The following is a 13,598-nucleotide window of genomic DNA, read 5'->3' as shown; positions in this document are numbered from 1 at the left end:
TTTCTTTTTGGATAAAATACCATTTAAATAATTCCCCCACCTTCAATTATCAATCTAAAACAAACCTCATATGTAGGAACAACTGACACTTACTAAAATTCTATTTTTTCTGTCCTTTATAAAACGACTTAAGAATAAAGAACTGTACTTCAAATTAAACTTTTTATGTGATGTTTTTAGAGTTGTTATTTAGTTTTTTTGCTTGTTATATGGAATGATTTCGTACGATTTCAACCACAATCACACCACAGTCAATTAAATCTTACTTTTTATTAGTTATAAAAACTTAGATTAAGAAATTTTTTAAAGTAATTTTCTATTTAATATGTCACATGATAAGATTTTTATAAAAACTGTGTATTAAAAGTGAAAGCTACCATATTCTATTTTTATTTTAAACCATTTAATCCAGGGGTCGGCAAACTGCGGCCCGAGAGCATGTTTTTTATTTAAATGGAATGCGGCCCGCGAAAGAGAAATGCTCCGGCCCGCGAGCATGTAAATTTTGCCCGCTAAACAAAACTATTTTTAAATTGACTTTTACGAAAAAAAACAGTATTTTTATTAGTTCTGTTTTTATGTTCCTGGATATCGTTTAAAACCATTTATTTTCTTCACTGTTTAAGCTTAAATATGTGAAAAAGGACAGATAGTAGTTCTAGCAGTTTAACTTTAAAGTTTATATTTTGCTTTTCCTTTCAAACAACAACGTTTTGGAGTGTATACAAAAGCTTACGTGCTGGATTTAAAATTTTCTTAGATCCAGAAGTTTGACAATGCAATAAGTAATGTTATTAAGTATAAAGGCTTTTATGTGTACAAATACTGTTCAAACATTACAGTGTTTTACTAACATGTCAATTCTTTATTAGTTTAGGTCTTTGCTTTGACAAGTGATTAAAAAAGTTTCTTTTATAATTATTTTATAATTATACAGAAATTTGCAAAGAAAAATTTGAAAGAAATCAAAAGCTATTTACTAAAACTAAAATATTTTTTAATTTGTAACATTTTGAAACTTTAAATTTGGCCCAAGAGAACCAATTGCTTGCCGACCCCTGATTTAATCCAACTGCATCTTCGACAGTTTTCATTAAAAAAATAGTAAAAAGCATTGTGGAAATTGCTATTATTCAATTTTTTTAGTTGTGTTTTCTTTTATATAATTTTTTATGTCAAAGGTTTTTACAATATACTTAAGTACAGAAGTAAGTTTTCAAATTTTAGCTTTAAAAATAACTAGTTTCTATTCAAGAGACAACTTGGCGAAGCCAGCAGAAAAAGTCCGGAAAATCTTGTGCCGTAAGGTGAGCTTTGTTTCACATAAATGCTTGATTATACCAATTCGATCATCAAACCACAATCACTTGGTAGACTGTGACCGGGTTTCAGTCTACCAAGTGCTTGTGGTCTGATGATCTAACTGGTATGATCATTACTTTATATTAACTAGTTTCTTTGTGAACTATATTTTTTAGAACTTTAAAGCATAATTTTGAAATTTGAAATAAAAATGTTATTTATTAGAGATGATGCTTTTAAACATCATTTTATACCATTAATAGAATTTCTAGTACAATTTTGTAAAATTTTAAGAACATACAAATACAAACTCTTTTGTGTCATGTTGTATTACCGAAAATTAATAAAATGTTTAACATCTTTATTTTTTACATATATAAAATTTTATTAACCTTTTGAGCTATTTAACTTTTTAAAAGTTATGATTAGGTTTTAAATAGCCAATGCTATAAGCTTTTAATAAATTTATAACTACTTACGAAAATTATACACTACTTGATATTAAGTTATCAATATTAATAATGATACTATAAATATAATTATTAAGTTAATATTTAAATCTATAAGGTGTTATCTATTATATACGTTGATAAGTAACATAACATATCATATCGATCAAATTGAAGTTGTTTGCTTAGCGGCCTCGATTATAAAATTTCAACATAATAAGTACTATACAAATTCTTTAAATTGTTATGATATTGTGCTCTGTTATTGGTAACAATTGTGCTCTTTACCGTTTAAATTTGTTATTACCATTATACAATATTGTTTATTTTCAATTCAAAATATTAAAAAAAAAATTAAGAAATGTTCACCGTATTTTTTATTCCAAATACAAATGTTTTTTTTATTTGTTAATAAATGTTAATGAACAATATTATATTGTACAGTTTATAATATTTTATATTACTTAAACGCAATTTCTATGCAACTTAATATTTATAAAAAACATAAAACGTTTGTAACTAATTAATTGAAAACATGCAGATAAGAATTACAACTTAAGTTATCGGAAATTAAGTTAAAGATGTTTATCGCATGTAAATTAGAAATTTTATATAAGTAAATTTTAAATTAAATTTTAAAACGTTAACTAATAGAGTTTAAATTTTATAAGATTACTTAAATAATCAGTTTTAAAACTGGATTTTGCCTATTAATAAAATAATAGTTTTTAAGTTGATACAGTCTAGTACAAAATTTTATGAAAATAACTTATATTTAAAACTTAAACTCTATAGTCTGTAGTACATACTTTATTTAATCAACATATATACAAATAAAAAAAATTAAAAATTAATTGGCAAAACTATAACAGTCTTTTATAGTATTTTCTTATAAATAAAGTGTGATATCTGACAAAACTTTACTTATTTGTTTACTACTACTTACTTTAGGTATATAAATTCCCTAGCTTAAATCTAATTACTAACTTTTTTAGGTGCAATTTACAAAATAATATAGCAAATTCAATGAACTGTAGAGACGATGTTTTTTATGTAAAAGACTGTAAAACTGATTAAAAAATGTTAAGCTTTTAAATTTGTACTATCATTCTTTTATTGTTTTTCATAAACACTGTTGGTTGAAATTTCTTATATAAAAAAAAATTAAATTCAGTTAGTAAAAAAATTAAAGAGTTAAGTAAAACAATATAATAAAACATCAAATATAAATTGAACACTCAAAAAAAGAATAAAAATTGCAATAAGTGCGATTTTTAAGGTAAACTATAAAAACAATTTGAGTGTTTAAAAATCAAATCTAGTATATATAAAAAAAATTGTAAATAAAGCACAAGACACAAAACACAACCCTTTTTTTTATTAAAAGATTTTTTTTAAACTTTAAGTTTATATTTCTATTTTCTTCTTGTAACTTTTTAAAAGCTTTTTCTTAAGATTACATTCTTTTGTATATATTCTTTTTTTTCGTTAAATGTTCAACTGTTATTAAAGATTGTTCTAATTTATTAACTTCTCTATTTTCAATTTTTTAATTTTCTTTAGTTTTATTTTAATAAAAATTTTTTTTTAACTATGAATGGCTTTCGAATAATAGAATTAGGAGGGCATTTATTTGGACTATCACTAATTATTTTTCACTTTCTTTTTTTACTGTTTTCTTTTTTAACTATTACAAATGTTATTAACTTCAATTTAGCATTTAAAATGCTGCTTCTTAAATTATTATAAAAATATCTTTTTTTTTATACACTAGGTTTGATTTTTATACTTTCAAATTGTTTTTATAGTTTACCTTAAAAGTCGCACTTTTTGCAATTTTTATTAGTTTTTGAGTGTTCAAATTATTTTTGATGTTAAATTATATTGTTTTACTTATCTCTTTAATTGTTTTACTAACTGAATTTGTTTTTTTTTCTTAAATATTTACTTTTATTCTAATATTTATTTAAACATATAAGTAGTTTCGGTTTTACAAAGTTCTGTTAGGAATTAATTCTTATTTCCCAAAAAAAATGAACATGCAAACTGCTGACGTTGAACATTTTTGGCGTGTAAAAGTAAAGTTCTGTGCAAAAGTGTTGCCGTGCAAAATTGAAGGTTGTACTAAAGTAAACCTTGTGTAAAAGTATGGCCATGCAAAATTGTAGCAGTCCAAAAGTACCACCTTCGTTCTAATATAAAACTGTGCAAAAGTGTCGCTAAGCAAAACTATCCCCTTAGTGTAAACTCTACGCTTTGCAAAAGTGGAGCTCATGCTAAATTGACGCTAAGTGCAAAAATGACGCCGAACAAAAACCTCTGCAATAGTGACCCAAAGTGCTAAAAAGTCAACCAGTGCAAACGTGCGAGGTGCAATTCTGACTTTCTGCTGATTTGGGTTAAATTAAACAGGTTGATTTTGACTCAGGTAGATTTCGACTCGGGTAGATTTTGATCGGGTGGATTTTGACCGGGTAGATTTTGACTCGGGTGGATTTTGATAAGGTGTATTTTGATCGCGTCCCAATAATTAGACTAACATACGCATTTTTAAATATTTTTAATATATACTACTTTCTTAGTTGTAGCCCTTTATAAAAAATTCTAGAATTTGGTTTGTTCGAATTTGAGTTGTCCTAGAAAGTCAAGATTTGAATAGTCGTGCACCCGATTTGCTGAAGTGCAACTGAATTAAAGCAACGTTCTTTCAAAAACAAGAGAATAACGTTTACTGTTAAAAGAAGTTCTCGTAATGAGACGCTTTAAGTTTTCTCACACAAACAATTGTTTTGAACTGAACCGACACGTATATATGCTAGCTTTGTTCATATACCTTCCGTACATGCTTCAGCAGCTCATATACTATAATTAGTGTGATACAGAGAAGATTAGCATGGCCTGAGCGCAAGGATGACACTCAAAATCGTGAAGCGTTCCTACTTTTTTGTTACAGTAGTTAATTTTTCAACAATATCAATATAATACCACTTAAGAGTTAATACTGTTAAAAGTCGCATACATTTCAGAAAATATTCATATAAAAAAAAATTCAAAAGTTATCAAAAATAATTAAAAGCATTTAAAAATTCAAAAAAATTACTGAAAACTAAATAAAGGGAGATTAAAATTAAAAAATGTAACAAACTTCCCGAAATAAAAATTGTTGTTTAGTTTTAAAAAGGTTAGAAGTAATTAGAAAGTTTCGTTAGCTACACTGTTGTAATCAGTTACATCAATAAAGAATTATAATATTTTTAATATTATTAATATATTTTTGTTGCAAATACAAGAACTCAACTTTTTAAATAAAAAAAATCTCTCATTATTGACTTATTACTAAAACTTATAAAAGTCAACTTAAAGCATAATATTTTAAGTACATTTATAATCAAAGTCAAGAAAAAAGTTAAGTAAGGTGTTTTTTTGGTATATAAAATAATTTAGACAAAACTTAAGATTTGTTTTAGATTTTTAGTGATGTGTTAAATTTGAAAATTGTGAGAAAAAAAATCTTTATTCAATTTTCTTTATTCACACCTCATATAAAAATTTTAGTATTTTTCGTTTTAAAAAACATCTTTGAAGAGTTATCTTAACGTTACTAGCCATATAAAAAAATAAAAAATGTTCCAAACAAATTAATAAATAAATGAAAAAAAATTATAAAACTCAATAAAATTTTCAAAACTAGACTTTATTAACTAAACATTTTCGAAAAACGATATAATTTTTGTAAAAAGTTTTCAAATAATATAATTTTATGTTTTGTAAAACTTTCCTTTTAAAAAATTTTATAGAAAAAAGCATAAATGTTAAATTATATCCATAAATACTAGCTTGTATTTTTAACTTTTAAATAAGACAAATCAAAATATATAAAAAGTTCAGGTTCTGAAATTAAAAAATAAATAAATTGGGATGAGGTATTTTTAATAATTTAATAATTTTTTTAATTTAGACTACTTCACAAAATGTTTTTCTCTCGTTTTACCGCTCTACCTTATTATGACGTCACTTTACTAAACACGCAGCTGATAAAACACAGTGAGTTAAACATATGGAGGTTGATGCAGATAACGTTAAACTTACTTGGCGATGGCTCAACTGTGATCAGGCAGGCAGTTAGTCCAGGGCGAGGTTTTATCATTGCACATTGATATAACTGACCCTTGCGATTGTTCAAAATTGAGCAATTCGGTCGTACAATTTCTGACAGTGGGTTGGCTGCGTTCGCGCGCCTCCCGCAACATTCTTAAAGCAAAATAAATTGTTTAATTGACTATTATTGATTTCAATATTATTTTTTAAACTAAATCTATAAAAATGGTATGTATGAGGTATTTGAATTTATACATGTAGTATTTTTACTAATTAATAGAAATAATGTTAAATGAGTGCTTATTCACTTTTCCGGACACGTTGTGCAAGATTTTTCTGTAGACATGTAAGGATAACCAAAATTCCGGATAAGTACAAAAAATAATTTTTCATATAATAATATAACTGCTGCATATAATGCAATGCATAGTAAAAGTTTTATGGTAAAAACAAATACATAGTAACTGTGAGTAATATATAATAAAATGATTTTTAACAAAAGCTTAAATTAAGGTTAATTAATTAATTTTACAAGGTAGAAAAACATCAGACTTACTAACCCTCTGCTCAACTATATACGTTTTTTGAGGGTCAAGCAAGTAAAATTCATCATTTGCAATTCCACCTGCCCTAAATATTAATTTTAGAAAAAGATTAATTTTAGTTTAAGAAAAAATATAAATTGAATTTATCTTTAAAATCAAAAAACAATGTAAACCTATCTATTTAAACTAAAAAAAAAAGCTTTTAAACAAAGATAAAAAACATACATAAAGAAAAACGAGAAACTTTGACTAAGTTTAAAGTCAATTTAACGGAAAAATATCACTCCTAAGAGTCCTAACAAACTAGTTTTTATTGGAAGTTTTACTAAAATAAGAAAGAATAGACGTTAGTTTTATAGTTTTTTCACGTTTTTCAGCAAAAACTTATTGAATTAAAAAAGTTGTGAAACTTTTTGAATGAATTTTTGTGTTTACTATTATAATTTTTTGATTTATCTTCTGATCGAAACGGGTAGAACTTTTTATGGGTAGTTTTTTTTTCGAGCAATGTTAGGTACTTTTTCATGAGTATAAATGCACAATTTTCAAAAAAAAAGGCTTCAATATTTTGATGACGTCATACCATATTTTGGGTAGTTTTGTTTTAAAAATTATACAAAGAAGTTACAAAAATACGTCGCGCTGAAAAGTAAATTGTACAATTTTACATTTAAAAATTCTTCAATAAATGGCTTTGTACTGAAATCGCTGTTTGTCCCTGCGTTGTGATAATAGTGAATAAGTTTACAAATTAAGTAGTTGTAAACACTGAGAAGTTTAAATTTATTAAAGCACTATGACGTTTGCTTAACGACCAATTTTTAATACAAAATGCTATTCTTGTTGTAGCAATGGCAGTTACTGATGTACTCTGATTGATGACAGCACTTTCCACCTTCGAATTGAATCTCTGAGTGGAATACAGTTAAGCGTTTGAACTTTTGTAAATTTGTTGCTTCAAAAGAATGTACTAAATTATAGATTAAACTTTGTTGCTTATTAAAGAAAGTACCAAATTATTAAATTATTCTTTAGCTTTATTAACTTTTTGTACAATTTCACTTGAGTTAATACGTATTTTTTAAATTACATTTGTTATTAAATATTATATATTAAATTGTGCTGTGTAACTTATAACCAGTTGTTTTTAATTTAAGTTACTATTTAAGTGATTACTATACTATTAAAAATGATTAAGACTAAGAAAGGTTTAAGACAAAAAAAATAAGTTAACGGGTCTTGCAGATACTGAGCCATCAGTATCTGCTGACTTCAGCTTCATTACAAGTCGTGCTGCTAGTTTTTGGAGCTTTATTTTTATCAACACAAGCGTCTCTGCTTATAAAAAATACACTTTTTATCTGATTTTAAATTGTAAACAAATTCAACCACATGCATAGAAATAAAAAAGAAAACTATTTTCAATGTTTACTAAGTTTTAATGAAATGTAATAACAATTATAAAGTTGGTCGTTTTTTACTTATGTGTAATTTTCTTTGAGTCATGAGTACTTTCATAAACGTGTTTACCAGTTTATAACTATAGAAGAATACTAGTTATTTTATAATTACTAATAATTTTGAAATTATATACTTGAAACTTATTTAATATGCTCAATATAACTTCCTTATATCATGATTTTCTTATTAAAGCATACTTGACCAGTTAATATAATGAATTAAGCCGGTGATGTGATGTGCATAGGTTAACTAAAATAAGGCATAATTAACCAATTTAGTTTTAAACTAAATTTAAAGAGACTACTCGCATTGTGATTAAAAACAAAAACCTAGTAAAGTTTTAATTGTTGTAAGCTGTTTATCATATTTATTTAAATAATACTTTAAACAAGCCATAAGGGTTCTAAAATTTATTTTTAACATATTTTATTACTTGCTCTTGTTTGAAAGCGTAAGTTGAAACTGTAAAATTGTTCAATTATAACTATTACATTTTATTATACTCTAAACTTCAAGTCGAATTAAAAATAACTTTAGTTGTATACAAAACTATATATCTCCTTTAATTTTATTTACTAAATACCGAAATGGAAACATTTTCGTATTTTTTTAAATTTATTATTTTAAATCATGTTAATTTCTTCACACACATTAAACATTAAAAAAAGATCATTATATTTACCTAGATGTATAAGATTCATGCTTTATTATAAATCATCAAAATAAATTGACTAGTTTTCTTTAGTATTCAAAATAAACAAAATATATTTTGAAAAAATTGTTTTTAAGCAGAAAATAAAACATCTATCTATTATACTTCTCAAATTTTAATTTTTTTATAATAAAAACAAACAATTTCTTCCGTTAAATTTGTTGAAAAATAAAGAAAACGTAAACATAGGTGTATTAACCTAAAACCTATACTCTTTAGTATAACAAAAAAAATGAAATATCATTAATCCTACGTAATTATGTTTAAGATAAGTAATTTTCGGTTTTTAATATTAATACTACTTGATAATTAGACAGAAAATCAACACAAAAAATCTAATTTCAATGATTATTGGTAGTTATAGATCATAAAAAAACACAATCCTGATTTTATAAAATAAACAGTTAAGTATGTAATCATTATTTACTTTTAATTATATAATCAATAATAAAAATAGACTAACTCAGCTAAAAATTATTTTTATAATTTAACAAAAACAGCACTTAACAAAATCAAAGTTAAATCTAACAAATAAAGAAACTAAAACGAAATACTGAAACAACTTGTGCATTACTAATTTAAACAGTCAAATATAGTTCTTTAGTTGAGCCAAAATAAAAGTATGTCAAAAAGAGTTCAAAGAATTTTATTTAAGTGAAGTTCCTAAGTTTTTTTAGTGCCACTTAACACATGACAAAGTGTACACTTTGAACCAACATATGAAGTTGATAAAGTTGCCATCAAATTACAATTGGGATTACCCATAGGTAGTATTGCAATCCTGAATTAGAGAAAAATAAATTGTCTAAAAGTATTTGCTTGGATTGTCAAGAATAAAGATGCTGTTGTTTAAATAAGAGAAAAATACATACACTTTACAATGGACTCAGTATTTTCTTTTAAAATTCAAGAGTGAGCACCACAAATGTGGATGGAAGTTGACCACATTGCACGCAGTTGACACTAAATTTGACACTTAATATAGTAATAAATTCTATCCACATGTACTTTTTATAATCTTTGGTACAGCATCTTACACTTTGTCACACTTTTCTAAAACTTTAAAATTATCCTTTTGCCTTGTAACTTCAGTATAAGGTTTGACATATATACCATCTATTTTATTGACTATACCATTGTTATCTGTTTTATTTTTTAAATAAGGTTTTTGAACATTACAACAACTTTTTTTTTTCTTTCAATAGGCTTAAAAAAGTGTTTTGTGTTATAAAAATTACCACCATTTTTTTAACAGTAAAATTATTTACAAAATCATCTGAACTATCACTGGAATAAGTTGTTTGAGGCTTATTTTGTTTATTATTAACTGTTTTTAACAATATCTCACTTAAACTTGGATCAACATTAACACTAGCATTTGAAAAATGATCACTGTTTTCATTATCGCTGTCAACAATTATAATTGTCCTTTTACTTATTTTAAAATTACTGTTTTGCTTAACTTTACTTACCAAACTAACAAAATGGTTTGGCTGCCAATATATATATTAGTATCAAAAGTTATTGAAGACCATATAATTATTATACTTACTTCATTTCCATAAACTTTACAATTAAAATTTTTGTTAAATAATTTGGCTGTAGTATCTTCTAGATATAGACCGTTTACATATGGGTAGAACGCATTAATATGTATATTAAGTGCCATTGCACTGCATGCAATGTGGGCAACTGCCATCCACGTATGTGGTGTTCCCACTTGCATTCTTAAAGAAAATACGGAATCAAATTTAAAGTGTACGTACTTTTCTCTTATTTGTACGACCGGATCCTTATTCTTAATCATCCAAAGAAATAATTTTAATCGAATCTCTCTATGATGGTCTTCAACACCATACAGGAACTGTGAAATAAGCTTAAACAAACAATCCCCAGCCACCAAGTTTTTGATTGGTATACAGTCCGTGGGTAGTCCCAATTGTAATTTGACTGCAACATCATCAACATTATGAGGTGGTTCAAAGTGTACATCCTTATAAATTGTTTTTATTTTATTTATGTTTAGTTTTACTGTAGATCAATTATAACGTAAATGGACTTATTTGATTTTAACTTTTACTAACTGCTTTTGTCTTTTATTAATCTCTTGATTACTTTATGATTACTTGGTTACTATATAAGTGTGTAAAATCTTTTTATTTGTTGGCATTGTACTCTACTGAAGAGAATTGCTCGAAAAATATATAGTGCTTTTGAAATTGTGTGTCTTGTGTAACTTATTGTATATTTAATTAAGCTATAAGTTGCTTTTTACAGAAATTTTATATCAAAGAAGTTTTGAGAGAAATAGCCTGTTTAAGTTGGAGAATACAATAGGTTCCTTATGGTAGAGGTAAAAAAATACCACTAAAAATCTATTTCCTTCTACTTTTTTGAGATCAATATCACAAACAGACTTTTTGAAAATTTTCTCCATGTTTTCAGAATTTCTTCCAAGTTTTCAGGCAACAAGTATCTCTAAACCTATGAATTCATAAATTAAAGGTAAATAACTATCTTAAACAGTATAACAACGCTGAAGAGATACTGTAAAACTACTTAAAACTGTATTTTTAATTAAAAAAAATATTGACTTATCATGTCATATCAAAATTTCATTGTTTTACATGTAGAAGTAGTTTAAAAATTACAGATTTTTGGTGATTTTTGTTTTAAATACCAGACTTTTTCAATTTTTTTTAATTTCACAAATTCAAGGGATTTACAGTTTTTGCTTAAACTGTCAAGTTCCTGGATTCCAGGTGTTTTGGCAACCCTGCTCAAATTCTAAGGAAAATTATGTACAATATTTATTAAAAAAGAAACAATATTAAAAGATGACAATAAAAACCTACTGTACTCTCCTACTTTAATGTTACATATCAAAAATTTGTTTAAGTGTAAAAAATTTGTATAAATCTACTTGTAGTTTAGATTAAAATTTATAAAGTGACATCAGCTTGTAATAAAAGTGATCTATACCCCCCTGTACCCAAGGTGGCTCCTAAAGTTTTTTTTCAAATTTCTTTCAATTTTTCTAAATTTAACATATTTTTTAAATGCAAGTCATATTTACTTTTCTAAAAAAAACTTCAGAATTTTAAGTTATTCTAGGATTTTATACAACATTCCAAAGTTCCCATAAACTTCTAGGTTTGATGGCCACCTTTATTTCAAATTTAAAAAAGTAGCTTTTATTGAAGTACATAACTTATGTATAACTAGTTTAAATTTTTCAATGACTCAAATTCATCAATAAACTATAAAAGAAAAATTAAAAAAATCAATAGCTTAGTTTGTGTTTGAATTTGGAATTGTAACTTACACAAAAAATATCAAGATTAAAAACTATATTTTCATAATATTGTTAATACAGGGAAATGTTTAGTATTATTCTATTGTTTTATTTCATATATAATTATTTTCATATATAGAAAAAATAAACAAAGTAAATTTATCATAGGCCAAAATATCTTTTTGTTTTGTTTACAAAGTTTAAGCTTTAAAACTACCTCAAGTAAAGTTAATTAGTCATCAAAATATTGGGTACTTTTTTTTCAAAATTGCTGCAATAAACGTACCCAATATTTACAACTCCCATAAAAAGTCCTACAAAAAATCTGGTATTTATAACAAAAATCACCAAAATATCTGTAAATTTTTAAACTACTGTACGAAAATATTTGTTAATTTACTTAAATAAAATTTTCAACTTTGTTAAATGCCAAAAAAATCTTTTTATAGATCTCAAAGCCAAAAAAAAATTATTATCTATAAAACAAAACTGAAATTTAAAAAAAATAAAGTTATAGATATACTAATAAATTGATAATTTATACCGTTTTAGCATTTACAACTCCTATCATAAGCTAGTTTTCTCTTTTTCTCAATCACTCATATTGTGACGTCATAACAGCTCTCCTTCTAATCATGATTTCGTGGCTATTGGTTGGGTAGCAGCTGATGGCTGCAAAGTTAAACTTACCTGACGGGAGTCTTAACAGCGATCAGGCAGGCTGTTGACTCAGGGTGAGGTTTCATCATTGCACATTGATGAGACTGACCTCTGCGATTGTTCCAAATGTGAACAACTCGGCCGTACAATTTCTCCAACGGGGAGCTTGCGTTCGCGCAGTCCCTTCTATTTAACAAAAATCACGCACCATTGCTTTAGAAAAAAGTTTGTTTGATTACTTAAATGTACTTTTTGATCAACTAGAAAATATTTGTTATAAATATGAAAACTTAAAAAAGAACCGGGTACACAATAAATAAATTTCAACAAAATGTACTTAAGCTTTTAGTATAGTTTATTTATTCAAACTTAGTTCAACAACAATACGGTAAATTAATAATTTTAGAGTATTAAGTAAACAGGGCAGTAAAAATAAATCAATTCATTTAGCACAATTTTATTCAAAAATAAACTTAAAAAGTAAAAAAAAAACATAATTTTACCTTTTGGCTCGAACCTAGGACCGCGTTCAAGGTAAATGTGAAAACACGTTGATCAAGCTTAAAACATGAAATATATTGTACTGCTAAAGTTTAGCAAAATGAGATCATGGAAATCTCTGTAACTTGATTGTGGTCGTGATAACCGTTATCTGCAGAAACATGTATTATAAAATGAAAATAATGAATACTACAAGTTATCAAAAAACCCTTATGCATTATGACGTATTAACTATTTAAAAAAACTGAAATCGTACAGGAATGTCCTTTTTAACTGTTATTATTGTGAACTGTGTAAAGTTTGTTTTACATTTAAAGTAAGAGTAAGAAACGTACAGCCCGCTCGCTCGCGACGTTTTTTTTTTTAGATTTTAGATATACTGTGATTTTTTTAAATTTTAGTATAATTGTTTTTTTCAGTTTAATTTTGCTTTTAATAGACTTTTATATTTTTTTTTCAACAAAGTTTTTATTTTACACTCATTGTATTGCTTGGAGTACTTTTAAAACTATCGTCAGCAAGCAAGTTAGATATAAAACGAAAGAACCAGATGGGGATTTATATTCTACTTGCTT

At 25.7% G+C, this 13,598-nt stretch overlaps 3 non-coding genes across 3 annotated transcripts; all 3 read left to right on the top strand.

Annotated features, from left to right (window-relative positions):
* Positions 1-4,593: 4,593 nt before the first annotated feature.
* Positions 4,594-4,696, top strand: LOC145837321 (U6 spliceosomal RNA). Its single transcript, XR_014369959.1, has one exon. It is a non-coding gene; the product is annotated as a U6 spliceosomal RNA (small nuclear RNA).
* A 1,136-nt stretch (positions 4,697-5,832) lies between these two features.
* LOC145837343 (U1 spliceosomal RNA) lies at positions 5,833-5,996 on the top strand. Its single transcript, XR_014369978.1, has one exon. It is a non-coding gene; the product is annotated as a U1 spliceosomal RNA (small nuclear RNA).
* A 6,548-nt stretch (positions 5,997-12,544) lies between these two features.
* Positions 12,545-12,708, top strand: LOC145837317 (U1 spliceosomal RNA). The gene has a single exon (XR_014369955.1). It is a non-coding gene; the product is annotated as a U1 spliceosomal RNA (small nuclear RNA).
* The last annotated feature ends 890 nt before the right edge of the window (positions 12,709-13,598 follow it).

Source organism: Thalia democratica, chromosome 5, assembly GCF_965202585.1.
Source record: "Thalia democratica chromosome 5, ktThaDemo2.hap1.1, whole genome shotgun sequence".
Classification (NCBI taxonomy): Eukaryota; Metazoa; Chordata; class Thaliacea; order Salpida; family Salpidae; genus Thalia; species Thalia democratica.
The sequence above is the reverse complement of the archived record's forward strand: the minus strand, read 5'-3'. Positions and strand labels throughout refer to the sequence as shown.